This window comes from Hypanus sabinus, chromosome 4, assembly GCF_030144855.1.
Source record: "Hypanus sabinus isolate sHypSab1 chromosome 4, sHypSab1.hap1, whole genome shotgun sequence".
Lineage (NCBI taxonomy): Eukaryota > Metazoa > Chordata > Chondrichthyes > Myliobatiformes > Dasyatidae > Hypanus > Hypanus sabinus.
The window spans coordinates 31,477,134-31,490,665 of NC_082709.1; the positions used below are offsets into that span (position 1 = coordinate 31,477,134).

At 40.4% G+C, this 13,532-nt stretch overlaps 1 protein-coding gene across 1 annotated transcript in view; it reads right to left on the reverse strand.

The window, feature by feature from the left end:
- The window catches only part of znf385b (zinc finger protein 385B), a 400,240-nt gene extending 393,628 nt beyond the window's left edge, over window positions 1–6,612 (reverse strand). Inside the window, exons 1-2 of the mRNA XM_059966779.1 lie at window positions 6,547–6,612; window positions 5,139–5,270 (exon numbers count right to left, since the gene is read on the reverse strand). The gene's annotated coding sequence lies outside the window, so the exon portion shown is untranslated. The remainder of the gene's footprint in view (window positions 1–5,138; window positions 5,271–6,546) is intronic.
- Window positions 6,613–13,532: the final 6,920 nt, after the last annotated feature.

Sequence of the window (13,532 nt, forward strand, 5' to 3'; positions counted from 1 at the left end):
GCAGTATTAGATTTACGCCATATGTACCACTTAGTGTTAGTCGTGAATTTCACCAGTTGCAGCCAATGACTTCTGCAGCTCACTCAGAGCAATTGTTGGCGTCACAGTAGCCTCTCTTACAAGTGTCATTCTTCTCCAGCAACTAAATTAAAAGGGGTGGCCTGACCTAGGCAGTGTGGCTATGGTTTCATATTTTTTTCACTTTTTTTATGATGGACTACATGAGCTCCAAGGTATGTTCAGTGCCTTTGAGATGGTCTTGTACCCTTCCCCAGATCTGTGCTTCTCTATGATCATTTCCTTGACTTGCCTTGAATGCTCTTTTGTCTTCATTTTGGTTTGGCCTGTGGAAAATCTACCATTCTGTTCAACCTTACAGAGAGAGGGGGTATTTATTCAGGTGGTCCTCCAATTTTCCACATCAACAAATTGGATGAGTTGGTCAGTAATATACAGTATTGCACCTGAGGAAAGTTAGCATAGTAATTACAAAGGAGATGCGCACTTTTCAACCTCATAGTTCTGGCTTTTAACTTTTAACAAATCGTTTACAAGTTTTGGAACTTTACTTTTGATTTGACATGATGCACAATGTTTTTAGATTAGCTCAAAATAATCCTAATTCAATATACTTTAAATTCATAAAGTGAGACAGTAAAATGTGAAAATAATTGTGAGGCTAAATATATTTTCAAGGCACTGTATGTAAAGTTAATAATGCTATAAAATGTGATCAGTCACGACCATTTTCAGGAAATGTAAGTCAATAGCAGAAAAGCTGTATAGAACCCTTACTAGATACAGTTGAATGACTTTACTTAAAATCTCCAAACAATAGTTAGATATAAACACATACAGCAGACCCTTAAGACCTCACAGCTGATGTCAACCAAAAGAGATAGAAGCCATGAAACAGGGACAAAGAGATTTGCAAAGGAAATACACGAAGATGGAGGTTACAGTTGGCAGAAAAGACTCTACAGGGTCAGAGTCTTGTCTGGACAAAGGATCAAAGAAAGACTTCACACAGGTGTGATGGGAAAATAGTAGAGAAAATGCTTCCACTTGTGGAGGATATGAAAATAATTCAAATAGATCCAACGGGGATAGCAGGAGCAAATGTCCCAATAAAATGTGCAGGCTGCTGCAGGTAAAGTGGAGATGAATAGCACAGACACATTTAGAATCAGAATCAGGTTAAATATTACCAGCATATGTTGTGAAATCTGCTGTTCTTGTGGCAACAGTACAATGCAATACATAATAATAAAATTGTTAATTACAATAACTATGTAAAATAGTTAAATTAAATAAGTGATGCAAAATAAGTAGTGAGTTGTGTTAATAAGCAATAAGTAGTGTTCATGGGGTCAAAGTCCATTCAGAAATCAGACAGCAAAGGGGAAGAAACTGTTCCTGAATTGTTAAAGGTGAATACTCAAGAATATAACAAGGTTAAATAAAAGTTTGATGGAAGAAGGCTTTAATGGTTTGAATGACTGGCTATTATATTCAATACCATTCTTATCAATGTTAACATAATGGACTGGCTATAATCCATGACAATATGAAGCTTGACTGCCACATCACCCATGCAGGAAAGGTGCATATAACATATTTTCCTGCTGAAGAAATTTGAAACAAAATACTTCATTAAATTTTAATCTATGTCATAAACAGTCCTGGAGTCACCCTCCGTCCCATACTTTCATGAACAGCATGAAGTCTGTGTAACATCAGATATGAAGGAAACCATGGAATACAATGTTTGACACTTCAGGAAGTAAAATGATGAAGTCTTTCACTGAGATAAAGAAAGTAATTGCAGAAATATTAAGAATTTATTTCTCTTCACTTTATTCCTGATTTTCACCAAAAAAGTGATGTACCAAGTATACAATTCAAACATATTTAGGAGTTTCTTGAAAAAATACAAATGAAACCTTGAGAGCTGTGCACTAATCCACGATACAAGGAGTCTTCCACATCATCTCTCCACTATTGATCCTAGTCACTAAGAAGGGTCTTAACATCTTAATGAGGAATGCCAAACACATCTAATCTAACACTTGGTATATATCACAATGAAAAGACCAATTAATTACTACATGCTACGTGAATCCTTTCAAATGGCTCTACATAAAACAGGCAGTTGCTCACAACCTGACAATTTCCATTAATTCGGTGGGGAGGGGGGAAGCTCCTTGTCTCACTCTAATTTATTTTACCAATCAGACTTCCTGTCCATCATCCACACATATTTATTTATTCTTGATGCTTTGTTCCACTCTACATTCAGTCCTCCTCCTTCAGTAACACACACTTCAATGATTTTAAATACAATTGATTTCCTATACCCTTTTCAAGCAGGAAATTTTAATGTTATTACCTCCTTTTCCCTGCTTAAAACACATACACATCTTGATACTCTGTAGGTACATATCTAGATATATAGGTGTTGACATGGATTTTCACCCGGAATTCAGATTTCCTCTAAGCTCCCAGAGATCTGTGTGTGTGTTGTAGGTCAATCGGCCACTATAAATTGCCCTAGGGTATAGCTGAATGATATAATTTGGAGATTGTTGGTGTGAGTCAAAACTGGGATGAATGTAGGATTAATATAAATGGATGGCTAGTGCAGTGGGTAAGAGGGTCAACTTCTGCTGTATCCATGTCATTCTTTCATTCTTCGTAATTCTTCATTCCTGAGGCAACCACTGAGAAATAAGGCTTTAAATTCAACTGAACACATTTTTCATCATAATAATCATTAAAGTGTAATAAATGGTGGCAAGTGGAGCAGCATTGTGCTGTGCTGGGTAGAGATGTGGGTTAAATCTTCCAGCATCTGGAAAGAGTTATCACAAATGCATCATTCTGTTCAATTTAATCATAAACCACTCTTTCACTATAACATGCTGGTAATATTACAAGTCAGTCAGTGCCTGTAGAGACACAAACTGAGTTAACACTTGGATTTGATGATCTTGCGCCATTAACTCCATAGATGATCTCTGACCTGCCATTGTGTTTCCTGCTTTTATTTGAGTCTCAGAGTATCCACAGTGTTTTGATCCTCTCATTTTTAATTAATCTTGTTTATATTTCAACTCTTCGTGGTAGACTCGCCAAAAAAATGCACTCTTCACTTTATCAAACAGACAAGTTTGAAGCGATTTAAAGGACAAACAGGGAAATTCCATGCCTGAAAACTCAGATGCTAATAATGGGTCAATTGAAAAAGTAAATGCAAAAGAGGCAAATACTGGGGGATGTTTCAGAAGTGGGGCTGGAGGAGATTGCACAGGCAAGAAAGGTTTGGAACCAACAGTATTTGAAAATAAGAACAACAATTTTAAAACCAGCCATTACTCAATTGAGAACCAAGGTCAGTGACTAGATTCATTTAAGGGTCAAATTTGTCAAGGTGGAGATCAGCTGAGATCACTGCAAAACAATTACCTGGGAGACTGACAGAGTCAGTGATCTGGGAACAGAGCTGTGGCGCTACTTAAAAGTAATAGCTTAAGTTTATTCAGTTTGTGACCAGAGTCAAACTAACATGCAAAAATGTGGGCCAAGACTGTCTTGCACTAGTGTGGCATCATTGAAGATGCTTAACTTCAGAAAAAGACATTAAATCACAGTTGTGATTGCTCTCTCAAATACAAAACATCGCACTGCACAACTTTAATAAAGTCCAGGAGACCATTCTCTGGTGTATGGCTTATACTTCAGCACAAACTACTCTATCAAAAGATATCACCTGGTTAATGTGGGATCTTGCTATGCACATAGTAGATTCTAAAATTAGACTCGCACATAGTAGATTCGTAAAAAATCACGAAGTGTGTTGGGATGCCTTGAGATTGAGAAGAGCAAAATATGATTATATGGTTTTAAACAGTATTTGGGTGACAGCCAATCTACTCATGCAGTATTGAACTTCAGAAACACCATCTGACAACTGAAATACTGCAGAGGGCAGGTCAGGTAAAACTGGGTAACATCAGCACATTTAGAGACTCTACCTGTGTCATCACCACATGCCAATGACATCGCCATCAACAGCATGTATTACAAGAACAAGGCAGGTTCATGGGGTGGGGTGGAAACACCAGAGATAAGAGAGAGAATATGCAAAGTAACCATGGCAATGATTCCTTGGCTATTGATGCTTCGGCCAGTCTGGAGCTAAATGAGGCCAATCCCATACACCTGGATGATGACAGTTCAGCCATGGCAAAAGGCAACAGCAGGTCTACCACTGTCAGTCAACAGAATGGTATTTCGTGAATGTAAATGAACCATTTTAATATTGTGGAAAGGAATAGGGCACTGGAGTAGGGTAGCGATTCGCATAATGTTATTACAGCCCCAGCAACTCGGGTTCAATTCCGCCACTGTCTGGACGTATGGGTTAGTAGGCAAATTGGTCACAAGCGTGTATTCGGGCAGCACAGGCTCGTTGGGCTGTATAGGCCCCCTACGATGGTGCATCCCTAAATAAACACATAAATAAATGTAAGCATAGCAATTCAGGAATGAGCAGCTTCTTCCCCTTCACCATCAGATTACTGAATGGACAATCAACCATGAACACACCTAGCTGCTTTTCTCTTTCTCCTTACACTACATATTTAGTTTATTCTATTAATGTACAGTGTGTGTATATACTTATTGTAATTTATAGTTTTTATTGTTTTGAACTGCTGCCACAAAACAACAAACTTCACAACATATGCCAGTAATATTAAATCCGATTTGGATACTGATTCAGGATTCGCGTCGATTTTGGGAGATCAAATCACATGTTTGAACTTGGTTTTTTTTGTTAATAAGAGGTCTCACTTTAAAGAGTGCATTTTCCACCTCCTTCTAAACGTCGCTAGTAGGTATGGGAAGGATCAGAGGCCTTCACCTGCGCCACAAATGTCTGTGATGATACGATCCCCCTTCTTTTGCCAACACTCTCACAGCTGCTGATGTCAGGATTAATCACTCACACTCTCTTGCTTTAAGTCATTCTTTCCGAAGACCAAGACAAACTGCACCTCTTCAAATTCATCTTTTAAAAACTACACAATTTTAAAAATGTTGACGTCAGGTCAACAGCAACCATCAGTCTCTCCTACCTTTCGTTTCACTCTTGATAACCTTGTCCGTGTCCTGTACCCATGTCTTGACCTTTTTTACCTTTGAGCCTCAAAGTCAGGAAGCATAATTGGAACTCTAATCAAAAATGAACTTGATCTTAGCGGAGTCATCTAAGATAAAGACAAGTGGAAATGTGTGAAGATGCAATTCGTGGAAAGCAAATTAGCCAAACTGAACAATAAATCAAATTTGTTTGAGCTTGGCTATAAACCCACCTGACTGCCGCGTTCGCAGTAACTGTCAGGATTCTTTATGACGCGGTTGGTTTGGACGATAAAACATTTTAGGAATTCGCTTAACTCATCGATTAGAAAGTTAACTAAACTGTTAGTTCCCCTACATTTGACCGTGCTAAATCTAAACCCGAGTCAAAGAGGATTAAAAATTTTAAAGCGACAAACGTGATGGACAGCTAGCCTGCGTTTGTTAAAAAATCTGTAACAGTAGCAAACGGTTTCTTCAAATTGCATCCACATTGCACAATGGATTACAATCAACAGGGAAGCGTCATGTGTTTTAAAGCAATAAAAATGAAAATTCGCCTTATAACTCAACCGGAGTTCATTGTCACCGATCGAGGAAGGCGCCTTCTTGTAACTGATGGGTAAGTTGTAAATAGTGATATCTGAAGAACAGAAGTACAAATTCTATTTCAATCTTATTTTCATATTAACACTGCAGCGCAACTGCGATGCTATATTATTTTTCTTCAAACTTTGATTCTCCACAGTCACCCACACCGCGATTTTGCCACCACCCACCCCCTTTTATGAATGCACTAACGTCCAGTTCAAGTATTTGCTGAGAGATCGTACCAATGTGCTTAGTTCGACAAATACGCGCTAAACAAATAAATAAAGCATTCTTGAGTATTCGCGTTTTGCACGTCAAAGGCTCTCTTTTTAACTTCCATTTTAGCCTCGAATGTCCCGTTATCTGGGAAATTCGCCTGCTTTGAAGATTACAGTGCTAAGAAATAATATAGGTCACGCTGTTAACGATAAAAAGCGCATTTTTCCTGTCAATTAAAGTTCAATGTATGCTTTCGAATAATATTAACAGCGTTCAACTGCTGAGATTTAAACTCTCAACCCCAGAGCAGGATAACACCGATTAAAAAAAATGATCCCATCACGCCAGCTCGCCACGTGTCCTTTTCGAAATGAGTTGGAAGAGATTTTTTTTAATGTCACAGCACAAAGACATGAAACTCCTGATGTGCAACAAATTTAACCCACTTCCAGCTCCGATTTAAGGATCCTCACGGGCCATCTGCCTCGCTCACAGCCATCCTCTTCACAGCTTTCATCTAAAAATAAGAAGCCAAACTGCCTTAAACGTTCACCAGCATTAAATTACTGACAAACTAGAAAATAAACATCCAACCTGCAGCACTAAGATCAGCTCCAGAGCATTGCAACATTGCACACACCACACACTGACACCTCGTCCTTCGCAAATACCTCGTGCCCGCACCTAGCCGTCCCCTTCGGGCAGCAGTTCAACTCAAGACACGGAGAAGCTCCCCGTTCCCATTCCGCTTGCCTGCGCCGATGCTGCTAGATGACGCCCGAGGCTCCCGCTCCGAACTCCAGGTTCCACCGCGCACTGATTTCTCCATTCGGGTCTCGGGAACCGATACATTCCGCTAGGAGGCTTGCGCGCTTGCGCACAAACGCGCTCCGGGATGATCCTACCTGGAAGCCGGTGTGCACCCCAATTCTCAACGCGTGCGTTTCCCTTCGCCAGACGTTACTGGATAGTCGTCCGCTGCACGAGTGATTTCTTTACAGCCTGGTTGTATGCAAACAATGGATATTGTCAAATTGAACCAGAACATTTTGGAGGTACTCAGTTAATCGGTCAGAGTCTGTTGAGACGCTAAGACTTCATTGGAATTGGGAGGAATGGAGAGAGGGTGGAGAAAACCCACGAACTGGAGAGTTGCTGGCGATGAGGGACATGCGATCTGGATCAAAGGTAAACTGAAAGAGGAGAATGAAAACGGAGTGCACACTGGAATTGGGATGCAAAAACCTGCACTTCCGAAAACCACAAGACAAGTGAATGCATGTCAGGCAGAAGTTGTGGGAAGAAGTAAAACTGAATTGATGTCGAGGCCTTCCATTAGAACTGGCTAATTCTGACAAATTGAAAAACTAGTTATCAGAATTTGGTTGACGTTGAGTGTTGAGGCTAGTGACCTAATGTGCTTAATCGGAAGGTAAGATGCTGTTTCTTCAGATTACTTTGAACTAGATAAGGGGGCTCAATGTAGGTTAGTAAATACGGGAATTAAACTGATTTGGAGGCTTATGATGAATACCCATAAACCTGAAACATTTACCGTCCGCTTCTGTCTCCCCAGATGCTGCCCAACATACTGAGTATTTCCAGCATTTTCTGTCTTTTTTAATGTCACGCTTTCAGAATCTGAGCTCATTGGGTGCACCCATGATTGCCAAAAAAAAAACACATTTTAGAGGGATTAGTGATAGAATTACACCGTTACAACCGAGAGTAGCATATTCTGTCCCTAAGGCTGTCCACGTGTTTTCTTCGCCAGCTACAATAAGACAGAATTCTGTGCTACCGTTGACTTTGATAGGTTATTGAAATTACCGTTGTGCACCAATGGTAGCCTGTACCTTGGTGTTTAAAATCCTACCGTTTACCATTCATTTTATTCAAATTTACATATCCGGACCTTCGCATCATCATTTGCTGTTTTCTTCCTTCCTTAATAAACGTTTGCCTCTATATGGCGACCTTTAAGACTCATTAACTATTTCTAAGTTATAGTCAGCGTTTCAGTATTTCAACAATCTCCCACAAACGTGATTATCACCAGCCTCTCTACTTTGTGGGGTTAACTGTAAAGCAAGTACTGCCCAGGAGACTTGGGATGATCCCTCCGTTCCAATAATATAATGGAATATCGTGCTGACCTGGTCTCGGTAAAATGTCACTCCCGACGGTGCAGCACTATTGCTGAATATTGGTTTCTTGGGAACAGCCTGACTTACACACTTAGCCGGAAGACATGAACAATTAGAGATCGAAAAATTGTTAGACCATGAAGTATTAATTTTCCTTGAGCAGATTTATTTAACCGGAATAGAACGTGGCAAGTTTAACACTGACCGAAGTTGCTGCATTGGTTTGAACACTGCCTTTTCTCTAACACGGTTTTGCATTTTTCTTCCAGAAATCATTTGAAGCTTTCTTATGGAATTGACGGGAGAATATTTATTTATTTAGCTACGAATCTTGCCGGGTAAGAGAGTATTCTCAACTCTGAAAGAAAGTTTCGCTGTCTTCTTGCATCATGGAGATTCTGAAAATCAATTTTAGATGAGGAAATCATAAGCAAAACGTGGGAACGTTGAATTGAATTCGTGACTTCGTCACATCGCAGCCGAAACGTGTTCAGCAGCGAATCCTATCACCTTCAAGCTGGTACTGGGTTGAGCAGCACACCTCGTTCATTCCCCAAGACCACATAGAATTTAATGTTTTCATCCCTCACAGTCGTGGGACTTCAGCCAGACTTGTTTGAAGAAACCCCTGCCCGATTACCATCAACATGTAACCTGTAGCATCAGAGGACCCAACACACTTGACCACAGTTATACTAAGATAAAGAATGCCGGACATTCCATGCCCAGACCATATTTTGGGAAATCTGATCATTTGACTGTCCTTTCACTACGGCATATGGTCAAAGTCTAACGAGCGAAGCTCCGCGGATAAGGACAGAGAGGAGGCCGCGGGAGAGTGAGACGACGGCATAGAATTGCTTCCAGTCTGCGGACTGGGCCATCAAAACATGGACAAACTATCAGGAGCTCCCACATCCGCGATAATCCTATGATTTCAGTCTGAGACCGGACGTGCGAGCAGGCTTCAGGAGGATGAACCCATGAAAAGCGACCCGCCCGTACGGGGTACCCGTCAGGTACGATAGACCTGCGCCGATCAACTGGCTGGAATATTCACCGAGATATTTCACCTCTCGCTTCGGCAATCTGAGGTACACACCTGCCTTAAGCAGGCTTCAGTTATACCGATACGTGGTAATCTGCCTCAATGTCCATCGCCCAGTGGCACTTAAATCCACTGTGATGAAGCGTTTTCAGAGGTCGGTAATGAAACATATCAACTACTGCCCGAGAAGCAACTTGCATCCGTTTCAGTTTGCCTAAAGGAGCAACAGGTTCAACGCAGATGCTCTTCACTTAATCCGGGAACATCTGGACAGCAAAGATGCGTACTTGAGGATGTTCTTTATTGACTACAACTCAATACCATCATCCCCTCAAAAGTAAACAATAAGCTTCAATAAGCCCTCGATACCTCCTTGTACAATTAAATCCCAGGTTTCCTTACTTGCAGAGCACAGCCAGTTCGGTTTGGCAACAATATCTTCTTTACAATCTCCGTCAGCACAGGTGCCCCATAAGGGTGTGTGCTTAACACCCTGCTGTACACGTTTTACACTCAGCACAGCTCCAATGCCATATTCAGGTTTCGTGATGAATCATCATTTGGGGAGAAGATTAGTGGTGCCACAACAGCAACCTCTCAATATCAGCAAGACCAAGGAGCTGATTATTGCCTTCAGGAGGAGGAAACCAGAGGTCTATGAGCCAATCCTCATTGGAGAATCAGCTGCCGGGAGGGTCAGCAACTTTAAGTTTATCGGTTGGATCATTTCGGAGGACCTGTTCAGGGCCCAGCCCGTAAGTACAATTACAAAGAAAGCACAGCAGCATCTCTACTTCCTCAGAGGCTTGCAAATATTTGGCTTGACATCCAAAAAGTTGACAAACTTCTACAGATATGTGGTGGAGAGTGTATTGACTGGCTGCATCACAGCCTGTAATGGAAACAACAATGCCCTTGAACAGAAAATCCAACAGAAAGTCCAGTCCATCACATATAAAGCCATCCCTACCACAGAGCACATCAACATGAAACATTATTGCAGGAAAGCAGCATCAATCATCAGGGACCCCCAGCACTCAGGTCATGCCAGCTTCTCGCTGCTGCCATTTATGTTGATGATTTGGAAGAGGGGACTGAGTGTAGGGTAGCAAAATTTGCTGATGACACTAAACTGCAGGTAAACAGGTTATTAAGATGGTAAATGGGACATTGGCCTTCATTGCTGGAGGGATTGAATTCAAGAGCAGGGATGTCATGCTGAAACTATACAGGAAACTGGTGAGGCCGCACCTGGAGTACTGTGTGCAATTCTGGCCTCCACACTTGAAGGATATATTGGCTTTGGAGGCAGGGCAGAGGAAGTTCACCAGGTTGATTCCAGGGATGAAGGGGTTAACTTAGGAGGAGAGATTGAGTCACCTGGGACTATACTCTCTAGAATTCAGAAGAATGAGAGGGGAAACATACAACATTTTGAAAGGGGTAAGATAGAAGTAGGTAAGTTGTTTCCATTGGGTAGGTGAGACTAGAACTGTTTTTCCCAGAGTGGTGAATCTGTGGAATTTCCTGCCCAGGGAATCAGTTGAGGCTTCTTCACTAAATATATTTAAGAAACAGTTAGATAGGTTTTTACATAGTAAGGGAAGTAATGGTTATGGACAGAACATCCATGATCTTATTGAATGGCGAGGCAGGCTCAATACACCACCAGGTTTAGAATCAGTTATTACCCCTCAACCATCAGGCTCTTGAACCAAAGGGGATAACTTCACTTGCCCCATCATTGAAATACTCCTACAACCAATGGACTCACTTTCAAGGTGCTCTCTATTTTTATTATTCTTTATTTCGTATTTGCACAGTTTGTTGCCTTTTCCACGGTGGTTGAACGCCCATGTTGGTGCCATCTTTCATTGATTCTAGTATAGTATACGATTTATTGAGTATGTCCACAAGAAAATGAATCTCAGGGTTGTTTATCGTGACATATATGCACTTTGTTAACACATTTACTTTGAACTTGGAATGTATCTGGTCCCTCACCCTTGATTTGAGTCTCACTATTTCCGCACAGAAGCTCTGCAAGACATCTGATTAATTATTGCGAGGGGCAGGGAATTATTAAAACAGACAATTCCAGAAAAAAAAACCTTATATTGATTTCCTTACCCAGTGCCCGAGGACAGTCAAAAGTAGGGCAGTCGCAGATAGATGAAATGAGATTTTTAAATTGAATAGCAGAGTACAGTAGCAGTAGTTAGGTGTTTTTTTTTAAAATCTCAAGTGTACCTCATTCTTACAAGGCAGAAAATGGACAGATTTTTCAGAATAGACCATTACTTGGCACGGTCAAATGGACCGCAAATTGTGAAGGGAAAAACCAATCCACAATCAGTACAACATAACTTGTTTAAGAAACTGACAATAATGGAATCGCAACAGAACTTCCGCACAAGCATATTTTTACATGAATGTTAATTTTTTCTCTCCAGTGGCCTAATAAACAGAGAAACAGATGTCGAGAACCATTATATCTGCACATATAATGTAACTTCATGTTACAAATTTAAAATGTCCCAATAATTATTTTAATATAACTACATATTTGAAAATATTAATCTTCAGCGGACGTACGTTGTGTTGTATGGTGGAGCAGGTTCAACATAAGTTGACTGCCCTATTTTCCTGCCTTACAGCAAGGAATGCATTTCTCAAATGCAGTACTGACTGAAGAACTATCGAGTGCAAACCCATTCATTATTCTATATAAATTGGACATGATTTGGGGTGGGATGCTGTCTAAAAAAGGCCAAGGCAAATACTGACTGCAATGCTCTAAAAACAGAATAGCTCATCATCCAAAATAAAGCTTGCATATATATGAACAGTGCAAAGAAGTGACCAACTGAAACAATTTTACACAGTTGTCAAATATTTTCAGTGAATAAGCTCCACACGGAGTTGCCCGGTGGAAACTAAGGCAGGGCAGTGGGGGAATGGGAAAAAGGGTGCAGCTTTGATCGCTGTACAGGAACAGATTTTATTTATTATGACACAGGGAGGGAGTAGAAACTACCGGCCCTTTGAGGCGCACTGCCCAGCAAACCCCCGACTTGACCTTACTTAGCCAAATCATGGGACAATTTACTATTAACTAACTGACCTACCAACCGGAACATCTTTGGACTGGGCAAGGAAACCCACGTGTTCATGGCCAGTACGTACAAGCCCCTTACAGACCGCGGCAGGAAAGATTACTGCAACTTGAGGAAAATGGTCAGATATCAACATAGACATGGTTCTGACCCTGAGTTGCAAAGAAAAATATTTCATCTCCCTCCCTGAGACACAGGGCAAGGGTAACGATTAACCTTTGTAACAGTTGCAAGATGTAGATTGAAGAAAGGTGGTGGAAGTAGATTTCCTGAAGGACTTAATAATGAGTGAATGACAGGTAGAACTACATCAGACTTAATTTCTAACAAGAGAAAATCTGCAGATGCTGGAAATCCAAACAACACACACACACAAATGTTGGAGGAATATTTATGAAACAAGTCCAGTAAACATTTCAGGCTGAAGCCCTTCAGACGGACTTAATTTACCTGTATAAATGTAATCAATTTGCAAGTTATTTGGACATTTGACTTGATGAAATCTTATCCATCAGTGATCCAGGCAACATCCAATGTTTTGCAACTTACATGGCCCCATTTATTTCTCTCATATGTGAGGCTAGGGTGTACGACAAGGTGATAGCAATATTGTTTCTAGTAATTTATGCATTTATCAATTGTTTCTAGTCATTTATGTATTTATCAATAACACATTTAAGAAGCAGTGATTAAAATGTCAGCAGTCAAATCAGAAATTGGGCAATTGGTTGATAATGAATGCAGCAGACAACAGGATCTGTGACTGTCTGGACTGTGTTTTGTTCTGCAGACAGTTGAGAGGTATGTTGAGGGGCATTTAATTGAAGTCTATGCAACGAGAAATTTGATCAGAGGAATCTATAACAAGGGGGCATATACTCGGCGTGATCAGTAGATGAAACAGAAGTTGAAGAATCATTATTTTCACCTTAACTGAAGATATTGAAAATGTAAATATCAGAGAAAAAGCCCTTCAACAAGTGCCAGGTGCTTAAAGAATAGAACACAATTGTGCAAGGCTGACATAAAAGTTATTGTAAAACCACATTTGATTTTAAGGAAGGCATTTCATGCACATCATACAGGATTTGAAAGATTATTGAAAAGATTTTAAGCCTTTCCTTCCCAAGTTAATCTTTAAGAATTTTATTCTTGGTCCTGGTGAAAGACCAGATAGAATTTGCCAGCTTATTTCTTTATTTTTGTCTAGATGTGAAAACAAGTTACAGGATTAAAGACAGACAAATTTAGTTTGCAATCAGAAGACCA